The 12,319-nt window shown below is 44.9% G+C and overlaps 1 protein-coding gene across 3 annotated transcripts in view; it reads left to right on the forward strand.

Annotated features, from left to right (window-relative positions):
- ATPSCKMT (ATP synthase c subunit lysine N-methyltransferase) overlaps positions 1-12,319 on the forward strand; it is a 276,520-nt gene that overhangs the window by 105,167 nt on the left and 159,034 nt on the right. The gene's annotated exons all lie outside the window — the stretch shown is intronic.

Here is a 12,319-nt window from a genome sequence, read left to right on the forward strand (position 1 = left end):
TGACATATTTTCAGTTGTTTCACACTTGTTTGTTATGTATATAATTCCACATGTGTTAATTCATAGTTTTGATGCCTTCATAGTCATGAAAATAAAGAAAACTCTTTGAATGAGAAGGTGTGTCCAAACTTTTGGTCTGTACTGTATATCATATAGGAGACACACAGTGATATTTGAGAAGTGAAATGAAGTTTATTGGATTTACAGAAAGTGTGCTATAATTGTTTAAACAAAATTAGGCAGGTGCATAAATTTGGGCACCACAAAAAAGAAATGAAATCAATATTTAGTAGATCCTCCTTTTGCAGAAATTACAGCCTCTAAACGCTTCCTGTAGGTTCCAATGAGAGTCTGGATTCTGGTTGAAGGTATTTTGGACCATTCCTCTTTACAAAACATCTTTAGTTCATTCAGGTTTGATGGCTTCCGAGCATGAACAGCTCTCTTTAAGTCACACCACAGATTTTCAATTATATTCAGGTCTGGGCACTGAGATGGCCATTCCAGAACGTTGTACTTGTTCCTCTGCATAAATGCCTTAGTGGATTTTGAACAGTGTTTAGGGTCGTTGTCTTGTTGAAAGATCCAGCCCCGGCGCAGCTTCAGCTTTGTCACTGATTCCTGGACATTGGTCTCCAGAATCTGCTGATACTGAGTGGAATCCATGCGTCCCTCAACTTTGACAAGAATCCCAGTCCCTGTACTGGCCACACAGCCCCACAGCATGATGGAACCACCACCATATTTTACTGTAGGTAGCAGGTGTTTTTCTTGGAATGCTGTGTTCTTTTTCCTCCATGCATAACGCCCCTTGTTATGGCCAAATAACTAAATTTTAGTTTCATCAGTCCACAGCATCTTATTCCAAAATGAAGCTGGCTTGTCCAAATGTGCTTTAGCCCACCTCAAGCGGCACTTTTTGTGCTGTGGGCGGTGAAAAGGCTTCCTCTGCATCACTCTCGCATACAGCATCTCCTTGTGTAAAGTGCGCCGAATGGTTGAACGATGCACAGTGACTCCATCTGCAGCAAGATGATGTTGTAGGTCTTTGGTGCTAGTCTGTGGGTTGACTCTGACTGTTCTCACCATTCGTCGCGTCTGTCTATCCGAGATTTTTCTTGGTCTGCCACTTCGAGCCTTAACTTGAACTGAGCCTGTGGTCTTCCATTTCCTCAATATGTTCCTAACTGTGGAAACAGACAGCTGAAATCTCTGGGACAGCTTTCTGTATCCTTCCCCTAAACCATGATGGTGAACAATCTTTGTCTTCAGGTCATTTGAGAGTTGTTTTGAGACCCCATGTTGCTACTCTTCAGAGAAAATTAAAAGAGGAAGGAAACTTACAATTGACCCCCTTAAATACTCTTTCTCATAATTGGATTCACCTGTGTATGTAGGTCAGGGGCAGGGCTGGGACAAGGTCCACCACCAACAGAGGCTGAGCTGCCCAAGTGCGCCCCCCCCCCCCCCCCCCCCCCCCCTTGCCTGCGCCCAGGGCCGGTGCAAGGTTTTTTACCAACACAAGCAAACCTACATTTTGGCGCCCCCGACCCCCCCTCCCCCTTCAGCTCACCTGGGGGAAGGGGGGGGGGGGGTGCGCCAAAATGTAGGTTCGTCCCATAAGACGCACCTAGGTTTTAAAGGAGGATAATAGGAAACAATACTTTTCATTCCACCTCAGGTCAGACCAGCCATCAGACCCCAGCTCACAAGCACAGCCCCAATGCCTCAGATCAGACCCCCATGTCAGCCATCAGCCCTCCATGTCATATTTCTCCCCGTCCATGGCACAGACAGACTACAGTCATTGTCTCCGGCCCATCATGTAACCCCATCCTCACCCATGTCACATTTCTCCCCCTCCATTTGATTGCTCTAACACCTAAAGAAATATATATATTTGATTGCAATTTACTCTAACACCTAAAGGGATTTTTTTTTAAAGCCTGCTGTTTCTCTAGAAGATGACCTTATGCTGATAGTAGTGTTAATAGAGCCTCAAAGGTCTGTAAAAATAGGGTAACTGCTTCTATAGACCTTTCAGACTCTATTACCACTGCTATCAACATAAGGTCATCTTGAGAAACAGCAGGTTTTTAATTTGATTTCCTTTAGGTGTTCAAGCAATCAAATAAGTTATGTTTTAACACCTAAAGGAAAAAGGTAATTTAAAAAACTTGCTCTTTTTCTAGGTGACCTTATGTTTATAGTAGTGTTAATAGAGTCTCAAGGGTCTATAAAAGCAGTTACCCTATTTTTACAGACCTTTGAGACTCTATTAACACTACTATCAGCATAAGGTCATCTTCTAGAGAAAGAGCAGGCTTTAAAAAAAATCCCTTTAGGTGTTAGAGTAAATTGCAATCAAATGAACGTTATGTGTTAAAATTAGGGTCAGAAGCAGACAAGCAGGGTTTTGTTTAGCCTCTTGGGTATTAGTTTTTACATTCATAAAGCTCCACATTGAGCTTCCAGCAGCAGACAGATGCCAGGGCACTTCTGTGGTCACCTCACCTGGGCACATGGTCTTTGCTCAGCAGAGTCCTGCCATACATGCTGGGTAGATGCTAGAATGAATTTGTTAGAAGGAGGTCTGTGACGTCACTGGTCACATGCTCCTTCATGGTCACATGATCCACTGTGAGAACGCAGGCTTCCTGTCTTCAAAGTTCACACCCTCCTGCTGTGTTCAGCACCAGAGAGAAGGGGGTGTGAAAGGATGGACCAATGGCAGGGCAGCTAGCTGATACTGGCCAATCAGCAGCCTCCTGCTCCTATCTACAAGCGCAGCTTAGAGTGAACACTGGCTGGGGAGGGGAGGGGAGGGGAGGGCGCCCGGCAGCAAGTAAGTGATAAAAAAAAAAAAAAAGAGGTTTGTTTTTCCGCCCACCCCAGGCTGCGCCCTGAGGCTGGAGCCTCCCCAGCATCTGTGTCGGCCAGGCCCTGGTAAGGGGTCACTGAGCTTACCAAGCCAATTTGAGTTCCAATAATTAGTTCTAAAGGTTTTGGAATCAATAAAATGACAATAGTGCCCAAATTTATGCACCTGCCTAATTTTGTTTAAACAATTTTAGCACACTTTCTGTAAATCCAATAAATTTCATTTCACTTGTCAAATATCACTGTGTGTGTCTCCTATATGATATATTTAACTGACATTTTTTATCGTAACAACCAACGATTTATACAGGAAAATCATGACGATTAACAAGGTTGCCCAAACTTTAGCATCCCACTGTAGATATGGTGCTATTAATCCCCTCCTCAATATCATTAATAAATAAATTAAATAATAAAGGGCCCAGCAATGAACTTTGGGGTACACCACTTATATTCTGGGCCCATTCTGAATAGGAATCATTCACCACAACTCTCTGGACACGGTCCTTCAGCCAGTTTTAATCCAATTACAAACTATACTTTCCAATCCTATAGACCTTACTTTACCTATTAACCACTACAGGACCGCCATACACAGGATTGCGTCTTTGCGGCGGCCCTGTTATTCCGAATGGACGCGCCGGCGCGTCATCTCGCGAGACACGAGATTTCCTGTGAACGCACGCAGGCGCGCGCGTTCACAGGAACTGCAGGTAATCGAGTGGATCTGCAGCCTGCCAGCGGCGATCATTCGCTGGCAGGCTGGAGATCCGATTTTTTTAACCCCTTAAAGGTATATTAGACGCTGTTTTGATAACAGCGTCTAATATACCTGCTACCTGGTCCTCTGGTGGTCCCTTTTGCTTGGATCGACCACCAGAGGACTCAGGCAGCCCTGTCACTTATTAACCCCTGATCACCCCATATAGACTCCCTGATCACCCCCCTGTCATTGATCACCCCCCTGTAAGGCTCCATTCAGACGTCCGTATGTGTTTTGCGGATCCACGGATTCACCAAACACATACGGACGTCTGAATGGAGCCTGATAGGGGGGTGATCAATGACAGGGGGGTGATCACCCCATATTAGACTCCCTGATCACCCCCCTGTAAGGCTCCATTCAGACGTCCGTATGTGTTTTGCGGATCCACGGATCCGCAAAACACGGACACCGCGGATCCGCAAAACACGGACACCGGCAATGTGCTTTCCGCATTTTGCGGATCCGCACATTGCCAGAACTATATAGAAAATGCCTTTTCTTGTCCGCAATTGCGGACAAGAATAGGACATGTTCTATAGGCTCTACAAAAAACGCTGTGTTCGCCCGATCAGGCCTGATCTTGTGCGCACACTTGCGTTCAGTCCGCCCCACCGCAGTGACAGAATATTTTTTTTTCTGATAACTGCAAAAACACCGTAAAATCGCTGCGGCGCTATAAAAAGATCACTTTTGAGGGGCATGGCGAGTTCATAGAAGATTTTTTTTTTTTTGTCACAAGTTAGTGGAATATGAGACTTTGTAAGAAAAAAAAAAATCATTATTTTCCGCTAACTTGTGACAAAAAATAAAAAATTCTAGGAACTCGCCATGCTCCTCACGGAATACCTTGGTGTGTCTTCTTTCGAAGATGGGGTCACTTGTGAGGTAGTTATACTGCCCTGGCATTTTAGGGGCCCTAATGCTTGAGAAGTAATTTCACAGGGCATTTTTTACACATTTTGATTTCAAACTACTTCTCACGCATTAGGGCCCCTAAAAGGACAGGGCAGTATAACTACCCCACAAGTGACCCCATTTCGGAAAGAAGACACCCCAAGGTATTTCGTGAGGGGCATATTGAGTCCATGAAAGATTGAACTTTTTGTCACAAGTTAGCGGAAAGGAAGACTTTGTAAGAGGAAAAAAATATATAATTTTCCGCTAACTTGTGCCAAAAAAATATATTCTAGGAACGCGCCATGCCCCTCACGGAATACCTTGGGGTGTCTTCTTTCCAAAATGGGGTCACTTGTGGAGTATTTATACTGCCCTGCTATTTTAGGGGACCTAAAGCGTGAGAAGTAGTTTGGAATCCAAATGTGTAAAAAATGCCCTGTGAAATCGTAAAGATTCTCATTGGAATTTGGGCCCCTTTGCGCACCTAGGCTGCAAAAAAGTGTCACACATGTGGTATCGCCGTACTCAGGAGAAGTAGGGCAATGTGTTTTGGGGTGTATTTGTACATATACCCATGCTGGGTGAGAGGAATTTCTCTGTAAATTGACAACTTTGTATAAAAAAAATTAAAAGTTGTCATTTATAGAGATATTTCTCTCACCCAGCATGGGTATATGTAAAAATACACCCCAAAACACATTGCCCTACTTCTCCTGAGTACGGCGATACCACATGTGTGACACTTTTTTGCAGCCTAGGTGCATAAAGGGGCCGAAAGTCCGACGAGTACCTTTAGGCTTTACAGGGTTGCTCACAATTTAGCCTTGCCCAAAATGCCAGAACAGTAAACACACCCCACAAATGACCCCATTTCGAAAAGAAGACACCCCAAGGTATTTGCTGAGGGGCATATTGAGTCCATGAAAGATTGAACTTTTTGTCACAAGTTAGCGGAAAGGGAGACTTTGTGAGAAAAAATAAAATAAAATTTCCGCTAACTTGTGCCAAAAAAAAAATCTTCTATGAACTCGCCATGCCCCTCACGGAATACCTTGGGGTGTCTTCTTTCCAAAATGTGGTCACATGTGGGGTATTTATACTGCCCTGGCATTTTAGGGGCCCTAAAGCGTGAGAAGAAGTCTGGAATCCAAATGTCTAAAAATGCCCTCCTAAAAGGAATTTGGGCCCCTTTGTGCACCTAGGCTGCAAAAAAGTGTCACACATGTGGTATCGCCGTACTCAGGAGAATTTGGGCAATGTGTTTTGGGGTGTCTTTTTACATATACCCATGCTGGGTGAGATAAATATATCGGTCAAATGCCAAATTTGTATAAAAAAATCTGAAAAGTTGTCTTTTAGAGAGATATTTCTCTCACCCAGCATGGGTATATGTAGAAAGTCACCCCAAAACACATTCCCCAACTTCTCCTGAGTACAGCGATACCACATGTGTGACACTTTTTTGCAGCCTATGTGGGCAAAGGGGCCCACATTCCAAAGAGCACCTTTAGGATTTCACAGGGCATTTTTTCGTGATGGGCATAGTGAGTTCATGGAATTTTTTATTTTTTGTCACAAGTTAGTGGAATATGAGACTTTGTAAGAAAAAAAAAAATCATTATTTTCCGCTAACTTGTGACAAAAAATAAAAAATTCTAGGAACTCGCCATGCTCCTCACGGAATACCTTGGTGTGTCTTCTTTCGAAGATGGGGTCACTTGTGAGGTAGTTATACTGCCCTGGCATTTTAGGGGCCCTAATGCTTGAGAAGTAATTTCACAGGGCATTTTTTACACATTTTGATTTCAAACTACTTCTCACGCATTAGGGCCCCTAAAATGCCAGGGCAGTATAACTACCTCACATGTGACCCCATTTTGGAAAGAAGACACCCCAAGGTATTCCGTGAGGAGCATGGCGATTTCCTTAAATTTTTTATTTTTTGTCACAAGTTAGCGGAAAATAATGATTTTTTTTTTTCTTACAAAGTCTCATATTCCACTAACTTGTGACAAAAAATAAAAAATTCCATAAACTCACGATGCCCATCACAAAATACCTTGGAGTGTCTTATTTCCAAAATGGGGTCACTTGTGGGGTAGTTATACTGCCTTGGCATTTTAGGGGCCCTAATGCGTGAGAAGTAGTTTGAAATCAAAATGTGTAAAAAATGCCCTGTGAAATCCTAAGGGCTCATTCAGACGGCCGTATGCTGTCCGCAAAAATACTGAATGCTATCCGCAAAATAACGGATCCGCAAAAAAACGGATAGCATTTAGTATTTTTGCAGACCCATAGACTTCAATGGGGCCATGTCCTGATTTTCACGGACAAGTATAGGACATGTTTCATTTGTTTTGCGGAACCGTGGAATAGAAAAGGGCCCCATAGAAGTGAATGGGTCAGCATCTAATCCGCAAAAAAACGGATCCGCGTTTTTGCGGATAGCATACAGCCGTCTGAATGAGCCCTAAAGGTGCTCTTTGGAATGTGGGCCCCTTTGCCCACCTAAGCTGCAAAAAAGTGTCACACATGTGGTATCGCCGTACTCAGGAGAAGTTGGGCAATGTGTTTTGGGGTGTCTTTTTACATATACCCATGCTGGGTGAGAGAAATATCTCTCTAAAAGACAACTTTTCAGATTTTTTTATACAAAGTTGGCATTTGACCGATATATTTATCTCACCCATCATGGGTATATGTAAAAAGACACCCCAAAACACATTGCCCAACTTCTCCTGAGTACGGCGATACCACATGTGTGACACTTTTTTGCAGCCTAGGTGGGCAAAGGGGCCCACATTCCAAAGAGCACCTTTAGGATTTCACAGGGCATTTTTTACACATTTTGATTTCAAACTAGTTCTCACCCATTAGGGCCCCTAAAATGCCAGGGCAGTATAACTACCCCACAAGTGACCCCATTTTGGAAAGAAGACACCCCAAGGTATTTCGTGATGGGCATAGTGAGTTCATGAAAGTTTTTATTTTTTGTCACAAGTTAGTGGAATATGAGACTTTGTAAGGAAAAAAAATAAAAAACATCGTTTTCCGCTAACTTGTGCCAAAAAATAAAAAGTTCTATGAACTCACTATGCCCATCAGCGAATACCTTAGGGTGTCTATTTTCCGAAATGGGGTCATTTGTGGGGGTTTTCTACTGTCTGGGCATTGTAGAACCTCAGGAAACATGACAGGTGCTCAGAAAGTCAGAGCTGCTTCAAAAAGCAATGAAATCCGAAAGGTGCTCTTTGGAATGTGGGCCCCTTTGCCCACCTAGACTGCAAAAAAGTGTCACACATGTGGTATCTCCATACTCAGGAGAAGTTGGGCAATGTGTTTTGGGGTGTCATTTTACATATACCCATGCTGGGTGAGAGAAATATCTTGGCAAAAGACAACTTTTCCCATTTTTTTATACAAAGTTGGCATTTGACCAAGATATTTATCTCACCCAGCATGGGTATATGTAAAATGACACCCCAAAACACATTCCCCAACTTCTCCTGAGTACGGCGATACCAGATGTGTGACACTTTTTTGCAGCCTAGATGCGCAAAGGGGCCCAAATTCCTTTTAGGAGGGCATTTTTAGACATTTGGATCCCAGACTTCTTCTCACGCTTTAGGGCCCCTAAAATTCCAGGGCAGTATAAATACCCCACATGTGACCCCATTTTGGAAAGAAGACACCCTAAGGTATTCAATGAGGGGCATGGCGAGTTCATAGAATTTTTTTTTTTTTGCCACAAGTTAGCGGAAATTGATTTTTTTTTTGTTTTTTCTCACAAAGTCTCCCTTTCCGCTGACTTGGGACAAAAATTTCAATCTTTCATGGACTCAATATGCCCCTCAGCAAATACCTTGGGGTGTCTTCTTTCCGAAATGGGGTCATTTGTGGGGTGTTTGTACTGCCCTGGCATTTGAGGGTCTCCGCAATCATTACATGTATGGCCAGCATTAGGAATTTCTGCTATTCTCCTTATATTGAGCATACGGGTAATGAGATTTTTTTTTTTCGTTCAGCCTCTGGGCTGAAAGAAAAAATGAACGGCACAGTTTTCTTCATTCGCATCGATCAATGTGGATGAAAAAATCTCTGCCAAAAAAAAAAATGGAGGGGAAAGGCGTCTGCCAGGACATAGGAGCTTCACCCAACATCCATACCCACTTAGCTCGTATGCCCTGGCAAACCAGATTTCTCCATTCACATCAATCGATGTGGATGAATAAATCATTGCTGGGATTTTTTTTTTTATATATACAAAGTGTTTGCCAAAGTATATGAACACCGCCACCTCCTCAGCTCATATGCCTCGGCAAACGTATCTTTTACTGCAGAGGAGAAATCTCGTCTTGCAGCGCCGCATACACTGACTTTTGTGTAATCTGACAGCAGCGCAATGCTTCTGTCAGAATGCACATCAGTGCTGCAGCTAGTCGATCGGTTGGTCCACCTGGAAGGTAAAAAAATCAAAACAAAAAAGAAAAAACCAGGCTGCAACGCAATAAATTTATTAACTTTATAATAAAATTTGAACGGAACATATAAACTTTAACTTTTTCAACTGAACGTTAACTTTTTTGCTTACCGGTAATTTTTTTTTTTTTTACCTTTATAGAACAAACCTCTCCTTCCCCATGGGACAATGTGCAAAGCGCAAATCGCCCAAAGATGTGGCAAAGTACATTATGCACTTTATCCCATGTGAAAGGAGAGGTTTGCAGCAGCTGTGAGTAAAAGGGCCCTAATAGCCCTGTGTGCCTGTCCTATGAGATGCAATCCCTATGCTAAGTGAACCTGTGTGTGGTACTTCCGGAAACACTCCCCTAAGTATAGGGCAGGGTGGTCAGGGCAGTCAGGACAGAAATAGCGGGTGTCACGCCTTATTCCACTCCTGCTACAGACACAACATCTTTTTCGGGGTGACGGTTGGGTTGAGGTACCAGCAACGACATTGGGGAAATGTCGCTCGTGTAGACGGCTCACTACACTGGTGGATGGGGCCACGGAACCATCTGGATACAGGAGGTTCTCGATGATCTCTTCCTGAAATTTGAGGAAGGATCCTGTTCTCCCAGCCTTACTGTAGAGAACAAAACTATTATAGGCAGCCAATTGAATCAAATATACAGACACCTTCTTATACCAGCGTCTGATGCGTCGGGAAACTAAATAAGGAGCCAACTTCTGGTCATTGAATTCCACCCCTCCCATGAGCGCATTATAGTCGTGGACTGAGAGGGGCTTTTCAATGACACGGGTTGCCCGTTCTATTTGTATTGTCGTGTCTGCGTGAATGGAGGAGAGCATGTAAACGTCACGCTTGTCTCTCCATTTCACCGCGAGCAGTTCTTGGTTACACAAGGCAGCCCTCTCCCCCCTTGCAAGACGGGTGGTAACGAGCCGTTTGGGGGAAGCTTCGGCGACTAGGTCGCATGGTGCCACAGCAGCCAATCTGTTCTAGGAACAAATGCCTGAAGAGGGGCACACTTGTGTAGAAATTGTCCACATAAAGATGGTACTCCTTGCCAAATAAGGGTGACACCAAGTCCCAGACTGTCTTCCCACTGCTCCCCAGGTAGTCAGGGCAACCGACCGGCTCCAGGGTCTGATCTTTTCCCTCATAGATCCGAAATTTGTGGGTATAGCCTGTGGCCCTTTCACAGAGCTTATACAATTTGACCCCATACCGGGCGCGCTTGCTTGGGATGTATTGTTTGAAGCCAAGGCGCCCGGTAAAATGGGACTCGTCTATGCAGATGTTTTGCTCAGGGGTATACAAATCTGCAAATTTGTTGTTGAAGTGGTCTATGAGGGGCCGAATTTTGTGGAGCCGGTCAAAAGCTGGGTGGCCTCTGGGACGAGAGGTGCTGTTGTCGCTAAAGTGCAGGAAACGCAGGATGGTCTCAAAACGTGTCCTGGACATAGCAGCAGAGAACATGGGCATGTGATGAATCGGGTTCGTGGACCAATATGACCGCAATTCATGCTTTTTTAGTTAGGAAACCAGTCCAAGTTTCCGAAATTAAAATTTTTCTGGGCCTTCTCCTGAACAGGAGAAGGCCCAGAAAAATTTGAATTTCGGAAACTTGGACTGGTTTCCACTGGTTTCCACCGGAAAGGCTGGGCATAAAAGCTTCCCGGGTTGGCTTCCCGGGTTGGCGGCTATAAATTGAGTGGCATACCGATTTGTTTCTAATTTGTTAGATTTGTTACTAAGTCCAAGAGCTCCGCAGTCAAGAACAGCTCAAAAAATCCCAGGCCGAACCGATCTGAGCTGTCTCAACCCGAACTCCAGACTGGGCGGTGAAAGGGGGAACTACAGGTGCGGCTGAAGTTGGTGACTGCCAATCAGGGTTTGCCAGCACCTCAGGGACTCTAGGGGCTCTACGGGCCTGTCTTTGCGGTGGCTGCGACGGGGGAACTATTGCACGTGCCACCGTACCAGCTTCAACTGCCCTTCTGGTGCTCGCCACTTCACCATGTTGTACGGCAGTGCTGGTACTAGGTCCAGGATGGGCTGCGCTGCTGGGGTATGCCTCACCACGTAATCCGACAGCGCCAGCCCCACTCTGCTGCCCTTGAAACGGATCCTGCACAACCTGTGGTCTAGCGACACGGGGCCGGGTACGCCTGCTGCTATCAGGGACCTCAACCTCCTCGTCCGAACTTTGGGTCAGACTGCCACTGCTTTCTACAGGTTCATATTCTGACCCGCTAGATTCATCAGATGAGGGTTCCCATTACTCATCCGACTGGGTCAGAATCCTGTAGGCCTCTTCAGAAGATTACCCCCTGTTTGACATTTGGACTACTAAATTTAGGGGTATTCCCTGAGACTACCCAAGAAAAAAAGCAAGCCTGTCTTACAAATGAAAGGCTAGCGAAGTACTGGAGGCCGCTGCGATTGATAAAAAATATCAAAACAGATTTTTTTATCGCCGCAGAGCTTGGAAAGTGATTGTGCAGTGATCAAAAAAAAATTTTTTTTTGTCACTGCGGTGACAAAGTTGTGGACTTAGTTGTGGGGCGGGCGTGGGTGAACGCACGTGTGGGCGACCGATCAGGTCTGATCGGGCAAACACTGCGTTTTGGGTGGAGGGCGAGCTAAGGTGACACTAATACAATTATAGATCTGACTGTGATCAGTTTTGATCACTTACAGATGCTATAAAAGTACAAATGCTGATTAGCGATACGCTAATCAGCGAATCAGTGACTGCGGTGCGGTGGGCTGGGCGCTAACTGACGCTAACTACCTAACCAAGGGGCCTAAACTAACCTAAAACCTATCAGTCAATACCAGTGGGAAAAAAAAGTGACAGTTTACACTGATCACTTTTTTCCCTTTCACTAGGTGATTGACAGGGGGCGATCAAGGGGTTAATTGGGATGATGGGGGTGATGGAGGGTGATCTGGGGCTAAGTGCAGTGTTTGGTGGGTACTCACAGTGATGTCTGCTCCTCTGCTGGAACCAACCGACGAAAAGGACCAGCAGAGGAGCAGACAAGCCATTTAACACCTTTTATTTATCAATATAAGGTATTAGATGGCTTCTGATTCGATTTTTTAAAAATCAGCAACCTGCCAGTGACTATCATTGGCTGGCAGGTTGCTGACGAAATACTTCTTTAACTTTTGCCGGCCCGCGATGCGCATGCGCAGGCCGGCTCTGACCGAAATCTCGCGTCTCGCGAGATGACGCACGGATGCGTCCAGGAGGAATGAATCGACCGCCTTCAGGACGCATCCGTGCGTTAGGCGGTTGGGAG

This window comes from Bufo bufo, chromosome 5 (genome assembly GCF_905171765.1).
Source record: "Bufo bufo chromosome 5, aBufBuf1.1, whole genome shotgun sequence".
Classification (NCBI taxonomy): domain Eukaryota; kingdom Metazoa; phylum Chordata; class Amphibia; order Anura; family Bufonidae; genus Bufo; species Bufo bufo.